We start from the raw sequence: 15,350 nt of genomic DNA on the forward strand, positions 1-15,350 counted from the left end.
CTTTTATCCCTGCTTAGAAAGCTTAAAGAAAGCTCTTAAGGTTAGCTCCATGTTGTTTTTTTTTTTTCTGTAGTTTTAATTGGTTAGTTTCATTGTGTACACACAACTATGGTTCACTCATTAACTGGCTCACTAAGATTAACTAAAGACTAATAGAATATCTAAAAATATCCTGTCACTACCCTGCACCCACATATTGAAGTCCAATAGCAAAAAGCAATTGGCTTCTTGAAGGGTCATTTAAAGATCTCAAGAAAAGGATGTTATTTTAACCTACATTGTTCACTATTTTAATGTGGCCTTCCAGTCCACATGTTCCATATTTAAAATATGCCACTAATCAAATAACTTATCCATGCTAAAAATAATTACAAGATCTATTTATATATAATAAAATTGAGCTCCTCTTCTTTACAGTTTGAGAACTATAACTTGGAAAATGTTTAGTTTTTACTTAAAATAAGTAAGTAAATAAAGGTTTGTGTACACACACACACAAATCCCTACTTCTTAAAATCTTTACCTCAAGGATGTGACAATTATCAAAGAATAACATGGGAATGGGGGCCCTGCTATTTGAATAGCTTTGCATTTCCAATTTTTCCATTTTTTAATTTTACCTTTATTTATTTATTTATTTATTTTTATGTAACATTGGCTTAGAACATCCAGGCTAACACCGTGTTCACAGAGAAAATTAGAATACTATCTAATGGTCTCTTTCCCTTTAATTACCAGTTAGATAATTATAATTCTAGTTTTAGATCTCTGCATGTAATAATTTTCATTTCCATCTCAATAGAAATGAGGAAGAGAAGCTTGCAGAGACTGGAATATATAAGATTTTATAAATCACGAATCAATTTCTAGATTACAGTTTCCTTTGATTTAGGCATATCAAAGGACAATCTATTCCTTAATGAAAGCAATAAAAGAATGTTATATCAATAGAAAATCTATTTTTGGCATTACATACAATTTATATTAGGGGAAAAATATCCTAAGTGTTTTGTTAAGGATTCTGCTGAATGGATTAAACAAAAAACAAAAAACAGTAGTTTATGGAATGCAGAAGACTAAGATTCATACCTGTTTTCTTATTAGGTCTTTAGCTGAAGAGATGCTGGTGAAGCTGTAAAAGGTTCTTGTCTAAACTTTATATTGCCTTTGAGTTCTACTTCCAACTCAAATAAAAGGCACTGAACACTTTTCTGGGAACACCGACATCCCATCACAACTATTTGGCAGGTTAGAAACTGCTAGACTTGCCAAAAAAAATTGTCTTCCATAAGGAAAACCCTTTCCTCCCAGGAACAACAAATCTTTTCATTTGGAATAGAGGAAATGCCCAAGCCATAAACCTGGCAGAAAATAAACTGTGGTAGACGTATGCCTATCTGAAAGCATCAGAAATGAAAGTGCATTAAAAGGTAAGTAGATATATAAAAATCCAGTTCAGTCATATCATCTTTAGGAACAACTCTGCATGTACAGCATCTTTAAAATCAGAACAGCTTCATTTTCCACACCTCATGCATGTGGTCTTGCAATATCTGATCTTCAAGATCAGAAACTGGTCAGGCTGTGGAACAGTGTGCAGAAAGGGATTGGTACATTACATTAAGTAGCATGTACTATATAAGAACATGTATTTTTCCCATCTCAAAAACATTTTTGAGATGAGAAAACATATTCCTGTTGCATGCTCAGCTGTAACTCAGTCTGATCTCTCATTCACAATCAGTTCTAATACAGAACAAAACAGAGTAAGACATTTTTGAGCCTACAACAGTGTCACACCAAAAATACACTGAAAATTCAGGGCATATTCTTCCCTGAAAAGAAAAACAAAACAAACAAAAAACACAGGATTTTATTTTCCTTGAGGCCAGGAATTCCTCTTTTTATTTCACAATTTACACCTCCTTAGTAAGTTGTTTGGAAAATTGAGTAGCTGAGCATAAAGGAAAGGGGATTTCATGCACTTCCAAAGATATAATTCATCCTGAAAAGAACATTTTTCTAAGCAAACAATGGAAGCCATATGAAAGTAGGGCATGACTGTTTTATGAATCAAACTGATACCAATGTAACTGTGCAGCTGTTCTTCACTGTTTCAGATGCTGTGTTTTTACTTCACTGTTTTGGCCTTCTTTTTCACCATGTGAGACAAATGTAAGAATTATTTCCCTGACGGATGACATCATGCATAGACTCAAAATAACTGCCACTGACATTTTATACATGCAGTCTGGAAAAACGTGGTACTGACTCCAGAAGGAATGCAATAGAAAAATCCTCTATTAGTGTCCTAGGCTGAAATTCACCATAATCCTGGAAGCACCCAGCCCAAGGAAAGGTAGATGTACTGCACCAGCACATTTAAACAGCAATGTTTTATACCCAGTTTTCATTTATATAAAATAATCGTATATTGTGCAGGACATCAGTTTCATCACTTACCATGAGCTGATCAGGCCTACAGAAATCACACAATGGTGAAGATTGGTAGTTTGACATTGGATTTTGTTAACAGTATATCCCCTAAACATATGCCCCGAATCAATGAGAACTCAATAATATTTTGTTTCCCAATGTCCTGTTAATTTTTCAGTCTGTTCAATAATAGATAAACAGTGGAAACTATGAAAGCAGACCGTGTCTTTAACTTCTGCCTGCTGATTCACTATGTTTAGAAATCACAGGAAATTGTATTTATCTCTTCCCTATGAGCCATTATTCCCAATGTTGAAGCTATTTGCTCTGAGTACAAGACTAACATGTGTATCTGTCAACAAAACGGGTCACCTCTATACTCTTCTATATTTTCTTTAGTTGAAATCAATAAAGAAGAAATCAGAAACATCAGACACTGGAGGGCAGGAATGATGAAGTGCTTAACATTGTTCCCTGATGTCTGTATCCCTAGACACACGGCAGGTTCACAATTATCTTATCACTTTTCACATTTTACCTGCTTGTGCATCCACTAGCCCTTCTAACTATTTTTCATGCTAAGACTTTTTTTTTTTTTTTTTAGTTTAGAGGTTATGAACAACAATGCTAAAACAGATAATTTATTTAATTGTAATGCTTTGCATAACTTTAATATTCAAATATCATAGCTTCTGATTACATCTCCCTGGACATATCAAACACACAAATTACATTGCAAGGAAAAAAACAAACAAACAAACAAAAATGTAATCAAAGCAGTGTTAATGCTATTGTAACTAACGTGCAACATTTTCATAAACAGATATATGAATGAGGGATTATAATTACTTCACTCTGAAAATAGGTACTCTAAATATTTTATGTTTTTCTAATCATTTAAGAGACAGTACTTTATGACCTAGAAGAAAAGCCAAGTTTGGTCTTCCAGCATCAACATCACAGAACATATAGGGGAATGAAATATAAATCAGTAGGAATGCAAAGTAGACAAAGCAGTAGTAAAATCACAAAAAGTGTAAAGGAGACAAATTTTCCCCTGCCAGAATGCATCTCCCGAATATGCCTTGACTGCAAGGTCATCAACTTCAGATAGAACCTTGAAGTATTATTCACTGGCATTGATGTCACTAGAGATGATTAACCTGCTAACTGATTATGACACCTAGTAAGGCATAGAGGTAAATTTCAAATTTACTAGGTGACTAAAATAGAATATTTATGGATGCTGTTCAAAAACCCAGTAGAAAACAGTATATATCAGTATGCTTCACTAAAATGAGAACAGTAGAATGTGTATAGACAACGTTTTCTGGCTTACTATTAATTTTGTCCTATTTTTACCATAGTAGGAAACCCTCAAGAAAGTAACAGGATAGTCCTGGCAGAGAAGCACATTCAAATTTTATGCAAATTATGCAGATCTCTCAGGGCTCAGGATCAAAATCTCACCTTCAGTCAATAATTCCAAAATCTGGACCTGGATTTCAAAGTAGTCAAAATATCAGAGGGGTTTTGCAGTATGCATTTTGACTTAGAGTTATCTCAATGCACACTGAAAACCTGGGGGAAAAAAACATGATATTTAAAGTGTGTGGTCTGGTGCATAGAGCTGTGAGGTGTTGTGACTTGCTGTACACAACTTACAAAACCTGGTCGTATTTCAAAATGGCCATCAGTATGGCAATGTCCACGTATACAGGATTGTAACTCAAGGCAGGATTAGGTGTCAAAGTAAAAAAAAATAAATGGTAATTTCAAAAGAGGCATAAGACATTCTACAGATTTCTGACAAAGTCAAAGCACAGTAAAATGAGTATTCTTGCTATTGTTGTGAGGCAAGTTCAACCCCCCTTTAGTGAATGTGACAGCAATCATCAAACACAATTAGCATTACACAATTATGTAAATAGCAAATAAACTTCTTACAAGCAGGAAACAACAAAAAGCTGTTACAATGGCAGCACTGTTTAAAACACAATAACAAAAGCAGAAGGTGTCACAGCAGCACCTGAGCACATTGGACTCTGGCTCTGTAACATAGGGTCACCTACATAGGACCTATGCACAGATTTCTAGATATTTTTCTCTACAAGTGAAAGAAAATGAAATTGACCATAAAAAAAAAAAAAAAAAAAGTCACAAATGTACATGTAAAATGTCTTTTTCTTAATATTCTCTTTTTACCATGAAAGCTAGGTACTGGTACTACTACATTGGGAGTGATGGTCACTACCACATTGTAGTTTCTCCTCCTCAGATGAAAGATTTTTGTTGTTGTTTGAAATGGATAGGTTTTAAACTATTCCATGAAATGCACATGCAGCTTAGCAAACTCCCCTGCTCATGTTCTTTTCTCTAGAGAAGGGGTTATAATCAAGGAGCTAAAAAGACACAAATGAAACCAGACAAGTCTCAAATTTTCAGTACAAAAAAAAGTCAGAATGATGGTGACTGTCAAGCCTCTGCTTGCCTTCTGATGGCCCCCACTCATTTTCCTGAAGAATCTGTAAAAACCAAACTCCTTCTATTAATATCTTCAGATTGGACAATATAACAAACTCTGCCTGAACAGACTGTGCTCTGAAACTTCTAGAGCATATTTGGATGGATTCTTACCCAAATTCTGACCTACTTTTAAAGATATTTGTAAAATATTGACAAAAGATTTATAATCATCATCTCATGGAGGTCCAGTGTTCCTTGTTTCTGTAAGAAATCCCTTAAATAGAGTGTAAAATTTACCTGGTTCCCAATGAAGGGTTGAGGTCCTAATTTCCTACTGTTATTAACAGCTTAGATGAAGGAGGAAGATTTAAATAGTATCAAAGGAAGATTTTTGGCAAATACTTTAAGGAATATCTGCTATTTGCTAATAGGCATTAAAACAATTAAATTAGTGGTGGTAAATTAGTCATTCCATACAATTTAAGATCAGCCTGTGATATATTTGTTTAAATTTAAATTTAACAAATTTCATAGTGAGGTGTTGATAACCCATGCCTGTGAACATTCAAGAGGCATTTGGATAACGCCCTCAATAACACGCTTTAACTTTCAGTTAGCCCTGAAGTAGTCAGGCAGTTGGACTCAATCTTTGTAGGTCTCTTCCAATTGAACTAATCTATTTTATTCTATTCTAAACTCTGTGCTTGTAGTTCTACGTGACAGAATGTTAACCTTTTACAGGCTTCAGGCAGTCCTTAAAAAGATGATTTAACCAAAAGTATAGAGCAATTACTTCTTTTATTAGGTACTAGTAATTGCATTTTCTTACTTTCATATATACTTGCTGTACATGAATTCTCCTGTTTTATATCCTAAGCAGTTTACAGGAAGTTAAAAATGGTATTTTGTGTGGCTTACATTTTCTTTAATTTTGTATGCTTTTTTCATTTTTCTTGGTATCTGGTGAGGTGTCCATAAACAAAATAGTGCGAGTTTGATGTTCATATAATTAGTACATTGTCGCTGCTAGTCTCAAAAGTAGAAATGCACTTGAGAGTTGTGATAAGTTTGGGTTGGTGTTGTTTTGCTTCCCTAACAAACCAGTGAAAATACGTCTTACCACTATGGCCATTGCAGTGTATACATTATTCCAGAAAACTTGTTATGATGAACTTTCAAATTATTTTTTTTTTGGGGTAAAGACTGTCAGAACTTTCAGTTAAAGATTTTGACCCACTTACATGCCCACATCTAACCTCCAGCTCACTATTTACCATGGGAAAAGCATTCACAGCATCCATCAACCCTTCTCAATAATAATAACAATAATAACAACAATAATTATTATTATTTATAAAGTATTGCTTAAGTTGGTTTCTTAGCAATAGCTATACCTACACAGCATGGTGGAGCTCAGGAGAGCACTGTTGGTTTCCCTTTAGACATGCTGCTCTGACTCACATTATGGTGTGAAAGAGCTCAGATACATAGCCATAGCTTTGAATCTGAGCTCTCAGTCCCATTTCTCTTATTTTTTTGGGGGTGGCTTGTGATGTGTTTTTTTGAGTGTTTTTATACTACCCATTTAGCTTCATTGAAAAAATAATATTCTCATTAAATTGTCATATATGAGTTGGCATTATTAGAGAGATGTACCAGAAAAAAAAAAAAAAAAATACAATCAATGGCAATGGTGGGGTTACATTTTGAAAGATTCTTTAACATATCCTTCTTGGTAGTATTCAACACCAATTGCCAGGGGAACAAAATAGAAATAAATGCTTCTGAACCACAGAGAGAACCAAGGGTAGACTTTTAAAAGTATTGAATACTTTAAAATTGTATTTAGTCTAGTGGGACTTTTCAACACTAAAACGTATAATTCCCAGTTGTTGCAAATGTATTTGAAAATCCTTCCAGGGGTCCAGAACTAAATACTTGGATGGCTTTAATAGCTCAGTCTCAAAACTACAAACTTCAGCATACTGGGAGAAAAAAAAAAAATGATTAGAAATATATTGCAGTGCACTTTTCATCTGACAAGAAAAGTGGTTAAAATATCTCAAAAAGATGCAGATGTCAAACATTAATCATAACCAATACATACTGCTACGGTCCAGTAACTGTCGGTACTTAATTTCAACAAAATCACAATCCTCTCTCAACCTTTCCTATGTGGCTGTGTAAACATGACAGCAACTTTAAATCTTGTTGACAGTGACTTCCATACCTGTCAGTGGGCAGTCAGCTGCAGTTCAAACAGTGCTGCGGAGAAAAGTACTTCCTAATTCCGACCCTGGGAAAAAAAAACTCAACAATGTACTTTGGGACACAGTTGAATGCTAAGTCAAAAATGTCACTGCTTTACAAGCAATTAATCAATTAAAATTATGGCTATGAAGCACTGAACAAAGGTTAATTAGAACAAGAAAATCAACTGCATTTTGAAGCAGGACAGAATACTTTTTCAGCTACCTTTGAAGATAATTAAATCAAATGTAAAAATCACAAGTTTAAGCAAGGATTATCTTCAGCAGTATGCCCAGATTATCACAACAGTGATAATCTAATAATTAATATCTAATAATTAGATATCTAATAATATCTAAGATAATATAATAGACAAATAAGTACTTGCATATATGTTATCCATACCTGCCTACATACATAAAAATTATCATCTCAAAACGCTGTTAACAAACTGAATTTCAACCATGATTTCCATTGTCATTACACTAGACAGATTTATCTGAGAAGTCTGAGAAGAGTCAAAAAAGTAGAAGTAAATGCTGCATAGATTCATCAGTCAACCTATCAAGTTCTTTTCCTTGAATTATTTTGAATACCTTACATTATTTCACTGAGTACAATCAGAGTTTTATTATTTCTTAGATCTTGTATTTTGCCTTTCATAAAATTCTGTTGATTCAAGTCATTCCAAATAACAACACACACAATAATGAGTATGAACGGAAGGACTAGAAGGACTTCTGTATTTCAAAAAACACAGAACTTTCTCTGTAGGCAGAGCAAGATTTTGTGATATAAGATTTCATTAAAAAATTTTAACTGTCTTTTAAGCTGGTCTAAATAACACATTCCCTTTTTAAACCCAAATTCTCTTTCCAAATGCTTTGTTTTGTTTTTATATTTTTGATATTTATCCATGTGAATAATAAGAAAGATCAAACTGAAGTTTTACTGGGTCTGTTTGTCTTTTACTATCTCAACTCTGCTGCATTTTAATATTTGTCCATCCCCACAGATCAATTTTAGCCACTGCAAGCATAAATGCCTACAGGCTTCTCTTTTAGAGAAGTTCTGTTGAGAAATTTGGCATATTTCTAATTATATTTCAATCCTATGGAGAGAATCCCTGTATTGTAACTGCAGACTGGCATTACTGTCTGGGGTTTCTTGAACTAAATAAAGAAAGCATTAGCAATTTGATTAGTAGAACCTGATTGCTTTCCTGAATATTACAGTATGTTAAATGAGAAGCTGCATAAAACAAATAAATGAAGCAGGTGCATGTCAGATTCTCATTTGGAAGACTGCCAGCTGATCAACTCCACCAAGGTTTTATTATCTAACCAGAAACACACTTTGTTGATGCTTAGATTTTTCCCTCAAGAATAACTTCTGCCAACACTGGCAACAGCTCAATGAACAAAATGCTGTAACTATTGAAGATTGAGGTGAATGCTCTGTAGCAAACATTGTACCAACAGGCTCTTACCCCTCTGTATGTGCATATAGACACACACAGGCTAGTATGCAAATATATCACAATCTTTATGCCAACTTGAAAGCCACAAAAAATGACAGATGTCAAAAAGAGGGACCATGTTTTTCCACGGTCTTTGTGATACACATTAAAACAATGATTGAACAGACAATCTTATACTCAGTAATTTGGTGAGCATATTTTCCAACTGGATAGCTTCCTTTGGACCCTAGTAAACAGCTGGAGGGGATGGATAGAATATTTGGTAATATTTTCTACTTGGCTTTTCTTCTCCTTTCAACAAACTTCTAAATGGTTTGCAATGGTGTACCATGACCGTAATGTCTCATATTTATGTCCAGTGAGTCATTTGCAAGAATGTCAGACAAACTGACCTTCCACACAATCATTCCATGACAAGAATGTTAACACTTGTAACTGCCATTTTAATGCTGTCTCTAGTTCTTGTAAAGCATATGTTGCGGTATTGCCTAAGTCTACACTCGCATTGAATTTCAGCCCTTAAGCAGTGTTGTGTGTCCCCCATCTGTTATACGTGAACATGCAAATCATGCTGCTAACTCAGATTTTCAAGAATTTGCTGTCTTAACAGTTGCTGTGGATTTACAGGGGCAAATTTTTTAAGCACCAAAGTTGCTAGCTTCAAGAATACTTAAGTCAGTTCAAATGCTAATGCATTCCACTTGCTTTATAAAACTTTTAAACATGTTTATTGCTCTTCATCCAACCCATAGTTAGCACTTGTACCACCTAATAGTACCATTCCCTTGTGGAAAGATTCTATGAATACTGCTTAAACATATTAACTTTGCATAGTTTTTAATATATATCATTAAGAGGAGAATTCCCAAAAATATATTCATGGAAGAAGCCTAAACTGTGCTGTGATTCAACAAGGTACATGGTACAAGGTAATTTTGCAAACTATATGTCAAACCTGATAGTTGAACCCATGTGTTTTCTGTTGTTGATGGTGGTGGTTTGTTTGTTTTGAAGATTGCCTAAAAAGTTTATAAAAGCAAATCCATATGTTTTCAGAGAAATGAAAAATGTTTAGCCCTAAGCATTTTTTTTTTATTGTATGGGTAATAGGAGTAGAAAATAATAGAAAACATAGTTGGAAGAGACTTCAAGCAGCCCTCTACTCTCAGACTCTATCATAAGAAATGATTAAAAATATCTAACCCATTTTTGGAAGATGATTGTATATCTTGTTCATAAAAGCTCCTAGTGATGGAGATTTTGCTGAATTCTATGCAACTTATACTAGACAGTATCTCCCACTGTCCTTACTTTTGGGAAGTTTTTATTAAATGCTTTATATAAACCTCACATTCTTCTACAGAAGTACAACTGTCCTTGGGGTGTGTAGAAGTTTTTTGCCTTTATCTTCATAGCTTCTTTTAAGCTTTGAAGACCTATCATGTCTCAAAGTCCTCCCTTCTCTATTCTTAACACTCACAATAATCTTCAATTTATTTTTTTTCACAAGTTATATTTCCCAGACTTTGGATCCTTCCTTCTGTATGTCACTTGATTCTCTGCAGTTGGTGCCTATATTTCTTGAAGTGCATGTCCAAAAGTGGCAAAAGGACTCCAACAGAGGCCTTATTAGCGCTGAGTGGAGCAGAAGGATTACTTCCTATTTCTGAATAAACTCCTGCTTTCTTATCAGGATGGGGATGCCTGTTTGCACAAAGCCAGAACATAACTGATTCATGTTCAGTTTGTGACTCACAAAGGGGAATTTGTAAACCTCCAGATTTATGACAGCAATACTGCTACCTAACAGGTCATTCTCTTTTATACATTTTTTTTTTCCCCTGAGAGTAATACTTTGAACTGTCCTTAATCAATTGTAGCTCTTCATATTAGAGCATTTCTTCAATTTGTCAAGAATGCTTTGCATTGTAATTCTGTCCTACGAAGTGCTTGGGTTCCCCTTCCATTCTGGTACTGTCTGAAAGTACAGTAAGCAATTCTCTATGCCTTCAAAGATGTTAATAATAATACTGAGCACTTAAAACACCTGTGTGATGCAAATTATTTATATTTTTTTTTTTTCACAAAGACAGGCTATATTTGAAAGGAAGAGTTCTGATCAAATTCAGTCAGGTTAAGAAGATACTTCACATATTCAGTAAGAACGACTTACTTTCTGGGTAATAAAAATTATGAGACAAGTTCATCTTAAACTCTAAATTTGTGTGATGGCATTTTGATGTTTCCTTATTGATGCAATTAGTATGTAAGAAAATATCTGAAGGTATGGCAAATCACATAGTACTGTGCTTGAAAACGCCATCACAGTGAGCTATGTAAGACCTAATTCAGGTTCTGGTTCATCCATATGAATAAAAGAGAATTTATTAAAATTATTTTTATGGTTATTCAGAGCATAAATGTCCTCTATCATGCACCATATTTCATGCACCATATTTCTTCCTCCAACTTTTATTATGTAAACTGCTTTAAACACAGTGCTAATCCCAAATCCCACCTATAACAGTAGATTAGGGAATCACTCAGCCAATTAGCTCCTATATACAGAATGATCTGATTCTTTCTCTATGCAATTAACTAATACAGTCCATTACAAATATACACTAACATTATTCAGGAATTTTAAAAATGTCATCATAAGCTACTCTGATTGAAATTCTTAAAAACTAACATTTTCAAAGGCTTGGAAATTAATACAGTATTCTATCTGTATATAATAATAGCTTTTAAACACAAAAACCTACTTGTGAAGAGCTCTTCAAAGATAACATTCCAAAAAGGTCCACAATCTTACTGACAGCATATGGAATGAAATGAAATGAAATAAAATAAGAACATAAGACCAGCTGTGCTAGGTCAGAACAAAGCTCCATATAGCCTATATTCTTTTTCTGACAGTAGCCAAAAATGGATTATCAGGACAGGAAAGTATGTAGTGATATTTTGTTCAAATTATTTAATCCTTTAGCAATACAGTTCTCAGGAAAATCTTGAGGCAGAGGTTGTGTCTTTTTGTCTCTCAATAGATTTTATTCTACGAACTTGACTATCACCATCTCTTTCTATAATGATACTCTAAAGAACAAAATACAAAGCACTCACATTTAAGTATTTATTCTGTCTCACATTCCAATTTTATCTCAAGGTGAACCATTTCCTACATCCTTTGGATTCCAGTCACAAGAATAGAAAGATGGAAAGACAAAAATGTAAATGAATTAAATTCCCAGAACTATCTTTCTTCATTTTTATGCCACCTCTGTCTAGCAAAACAAAAGACACACTACCTTAAAAATCTGACAAAAGAAGTTCCAAAGGGTGTAAATCCATGTTTTAGAGATGGTATACTCTTACTCCTTAGGCCAGGCCCTTTTCTGAAAATGCATGTAAGGGCCAGATGCATCATTTTCTTCACTGAGATCTGATTGTATACTCTGTAAGAAAGAAACACTGTGAATTGCATTTGGATGAAACTGATACTAGCAATGGAAGAATGGGTCTTCTTCTCTATCACCTGGCTCCATAGTACTGGTCTTTTCCATACAGCATGTCCTCCACTTTTTTTTTGCCACTGCAGTCTTAACTGATTGGACAACTCAAACATCTGCAAACAGTGACAGAAGAATATTTACTATTTTAACATAACCTTACCAGAAGGTGCTTTTTTTTTTCCTCTTTTTTTTTTTTTTTTTCTGGTTTGCAGAATTCCATTTTTGCATTTGTGTACTGATGATCCTCACTGTCCACTGTGCCACAGCTCTACAAGCAGTCTGTTTAAATCAAGAGTCACCATCAGAAATGCAAGTAATGGTGCCATACCAAAGACATCCCTGAGAAGCGACACTTACCTGTGAGATTGTTTATATAAGGTTTACTCTGGGCTGAGGGAAGAAATCCTCTAATTTCCTCACTTCTAAAGCACTAAATTAATAAGAGAAGATGTTACAGAGACAATATCCTGGGATGTCCCTCTGAAAGCTGCCATAGAAAACTAACCCCAGCAGCCTGAACTGCTGAAAGAACAGAGCAGCTGACGTTTCTTTGTCACGTCATTTGCTACCTTGCAGTCTTTTTTAAAAATACAAGAAATGCAGTCAATACTGGCTGCTAAAATTTTCATAAGGTAACAGTGCTGTAGCACCTTTACATAGAAAGTATTCACCCTGCATCATCTCTGTGCATGTTGAAAGGAGTCACCTGAGCATTCTGCACTTAAGACCAAGCGAGATGCTTTTATGAATGAAGCCTAATTTAAAGAATAGGATGGCACAATTTAAAAAGAAGGGATAGGGAGGTAGACACATGCAGCAAGTAAATAACTCAAGGTGAGCCTCACCTGGTGTATGCTTCCTAGTAGAAAACAGTGAAATAAATACCCTGTATTTTTTTCAAGTCAAGATTCATCAATAATTGGAGTTGTGGCTCTAACCAGGTTCAGCACACAATACACAGACAAGTCTCACCCCCAAAAATAAAAACAGACAGCATGCTCTTGCCATTCAAGAGCTCCTCACGGATGCAGGTACCACATCTGCAAAACCAGTGGTCTGCCAGCATTTTTATATATATATTTTTTTTTCATCAGATGAAAGATAAGATGAGGCAGGACATAAAGAGAGAACTCATGAAGAAGTTAGGAAAAGATCTGTAAGAAAGGATAACTAGTTGTGGGTCTTGGATTTCCCTGTTACAATCTTCATATGACTTCAGAGCCGTGACCACACCTCAGAATTACACTCCTTATTTTTCTGCACTAAGTGGAGGGAAAGAGAACACAGGGAAAGAAATTCTCTACTATACATTAGAATTATTATAAAATGACTTAAAAAAGCTTAACTCTACATCAGGACAGATAATTGCTAAGAGGTTTTCTGAAACCAGACTTTTCAAACTGCTGGGAAGAAAAATCCTACTGAGAGCTAATTTCATTTGGCTTAAGAAACACAGGTTGGTAGCTCTGGAACAGAAGATTTCATTATATATATATATATATAATATTATATTTTATATATATATATATATATATATATATATATATATAATTTTTTTTCCCCACAGTCTCCAGCCACCGTACACCAGTTAACATTTTGCAGTTTTTGTTTTGATGCTACTCAGCACAGGAACACTGCTTTTCTAGGAAAGTCCTGAGCATAAGATACTCAAAGAATTGGAAGCACAAACACTGAGGACCCTGAGGAGTGACTCCTTACCTAATTTTGATTTGAAGAGAAGGTATATAAGGTTCAGCTCAGTTTGTTTAAAATAACTCTTTTGGGTCAAGACAAAGACTAGCAAATCTTCTCATGCTCTAAAATAGTTGAAAAGAAAGGGGTCTTTAAAAACACATAAACAAACAAACAAACAAACAATAATTTTTTTTTTTTTACTTGGTGGAATATGCAGGAGCATATTCCACCCTACTGACCCAGGACATTAGCACACCCACCGTTCCATGGAAAAGTATTTGGGCAAAGCCTAGCAGACCTATTAAAATATCTCATTAAGATGAGATATTCTAAACTCCTGAATAATGAAATACGTTACAGTGAAATACAGTTAATGTCAAAAGAGCTGTACCCATTTGATACAAAAATGACACACCGTTTCTTTTCCTGTTGTTACAACTGACAGAATAAGAAAACTTCTAACATAAAAAAGTAAACCATTCAGTAGTATATCTAAACCAAAGGGAGGTCTGTATCACATGCTATTGCATATTTTGCATTCAAAGAGAATACAAAACCAAAACAAAACAAAACGAACAAACAAACAAAAAAAAAACAACTACAAATGTCAACTCATTATACAAGCAAGATACTGTTACTGAGTAACATCTGTGTGCTGCCACATATTTGACTGCTTCCAAATGCTTAAGGCAATGGAAGTGAACAGTAAGGGTGACTGCAAACCATATGATGTATCATAGTAAACTACTATGGAATGACATGCTATTGCAATCAGAGTAGCAGGCAATGTGGATATGAAGTGTGTACTGAAACACAAGTCACATGCTTTTGATGTGACTCCTGACAGGCCAGGCTAAGCAAAACCAATTTATAATTACTGACCTTCCTGAAACCTAAAGGATCCATGATTCATTTCCAACAAAAACATTACTGTTTGGCTTAAGGACACACAAACTTTTACATACACAAAAATTAAAAGTATAATTTTAAGGATAAAAGATCAAAGAGCTAAGAGACAAACATAAAAAAAAAAAAAGATAAACAATAATTTTCTATTACAAAAAATACAGTAATGATTAAGAAAGGTCTTTTCACTGACATTTTCCTTTAATATTCTGGCTAACAGTTTCCTGATTATGGCTCTACATTAGTATGTTAATACAATGGTTGCAACTTTGAAATAGCTGTTGTACTTTATCTGTATTTCAGTGTTATTTCAAACATTTTTATGCAAATGCAACGTAAACATTTTCCACGTGGCTCTGAGGGAGAAGGAAATCAAGCCAGCCCTGATATGCACCACAAGTCATGGCATGCAAACAGGCTTGAGTCTTCAGAAGTTGGCCTGGTGTTCAGATGCCGAACTAGAATTAGGCACCATCTCCTCACACCCCCATTCACTCCTCTCCATCCTCCCAAAACAGAAGAAAGCATAATCTGCATTTTTCAGTTGTTCCATGTGGTCTACGTCACATTGACTTTGTCACCTGAAACGTCAGATTCTGTTAGAA

At 34.6% G+C, this 15,350-nt stretch overlaps 1 protein-coding gene across 4 annotated transcripts in view; it reads right to left on the reverse strand.

The window, feature by feature from the left end:
* LOC311441012 (uncharacterized protein) overlaps nt 1-15,350 on the reverse strand; it is a 383,622-nt gene that overhangs the window by 236,547 nt on the left and 131,725 nt on the right. For 3 of the 4 annotated variants that reach the window (XM_084528638.1, XM_084528636.1, XM_084528637.1), the window contains 2 exons: nt 7,133-7,198; nt 3,907-4,017 (listed from right to left, as the gene is read on the reverse strand). The gene's annotated coding sequence lies outside the window, so the exon portion shown is untranslated. Of the gene's footprint in view, nt 1-3,906; nt 4,018-7,132; nt 7,199-11,940; nt 12,078-15,350 lie in introns of those variants that run through there. The other variant, XM_084528639.1, reaches the window with a different exon arrangement.

This window comes from Aythya ferina (assembly GCF_964211825.1).
Source record: "Aythya ferina genome assembly, chromosome: 8".
Lineage (NCBI taxonomy): Eukaryota > Metazoa > Chordata > Aves > Anseriformes > Anatidae > Aythya > Aythya ferina.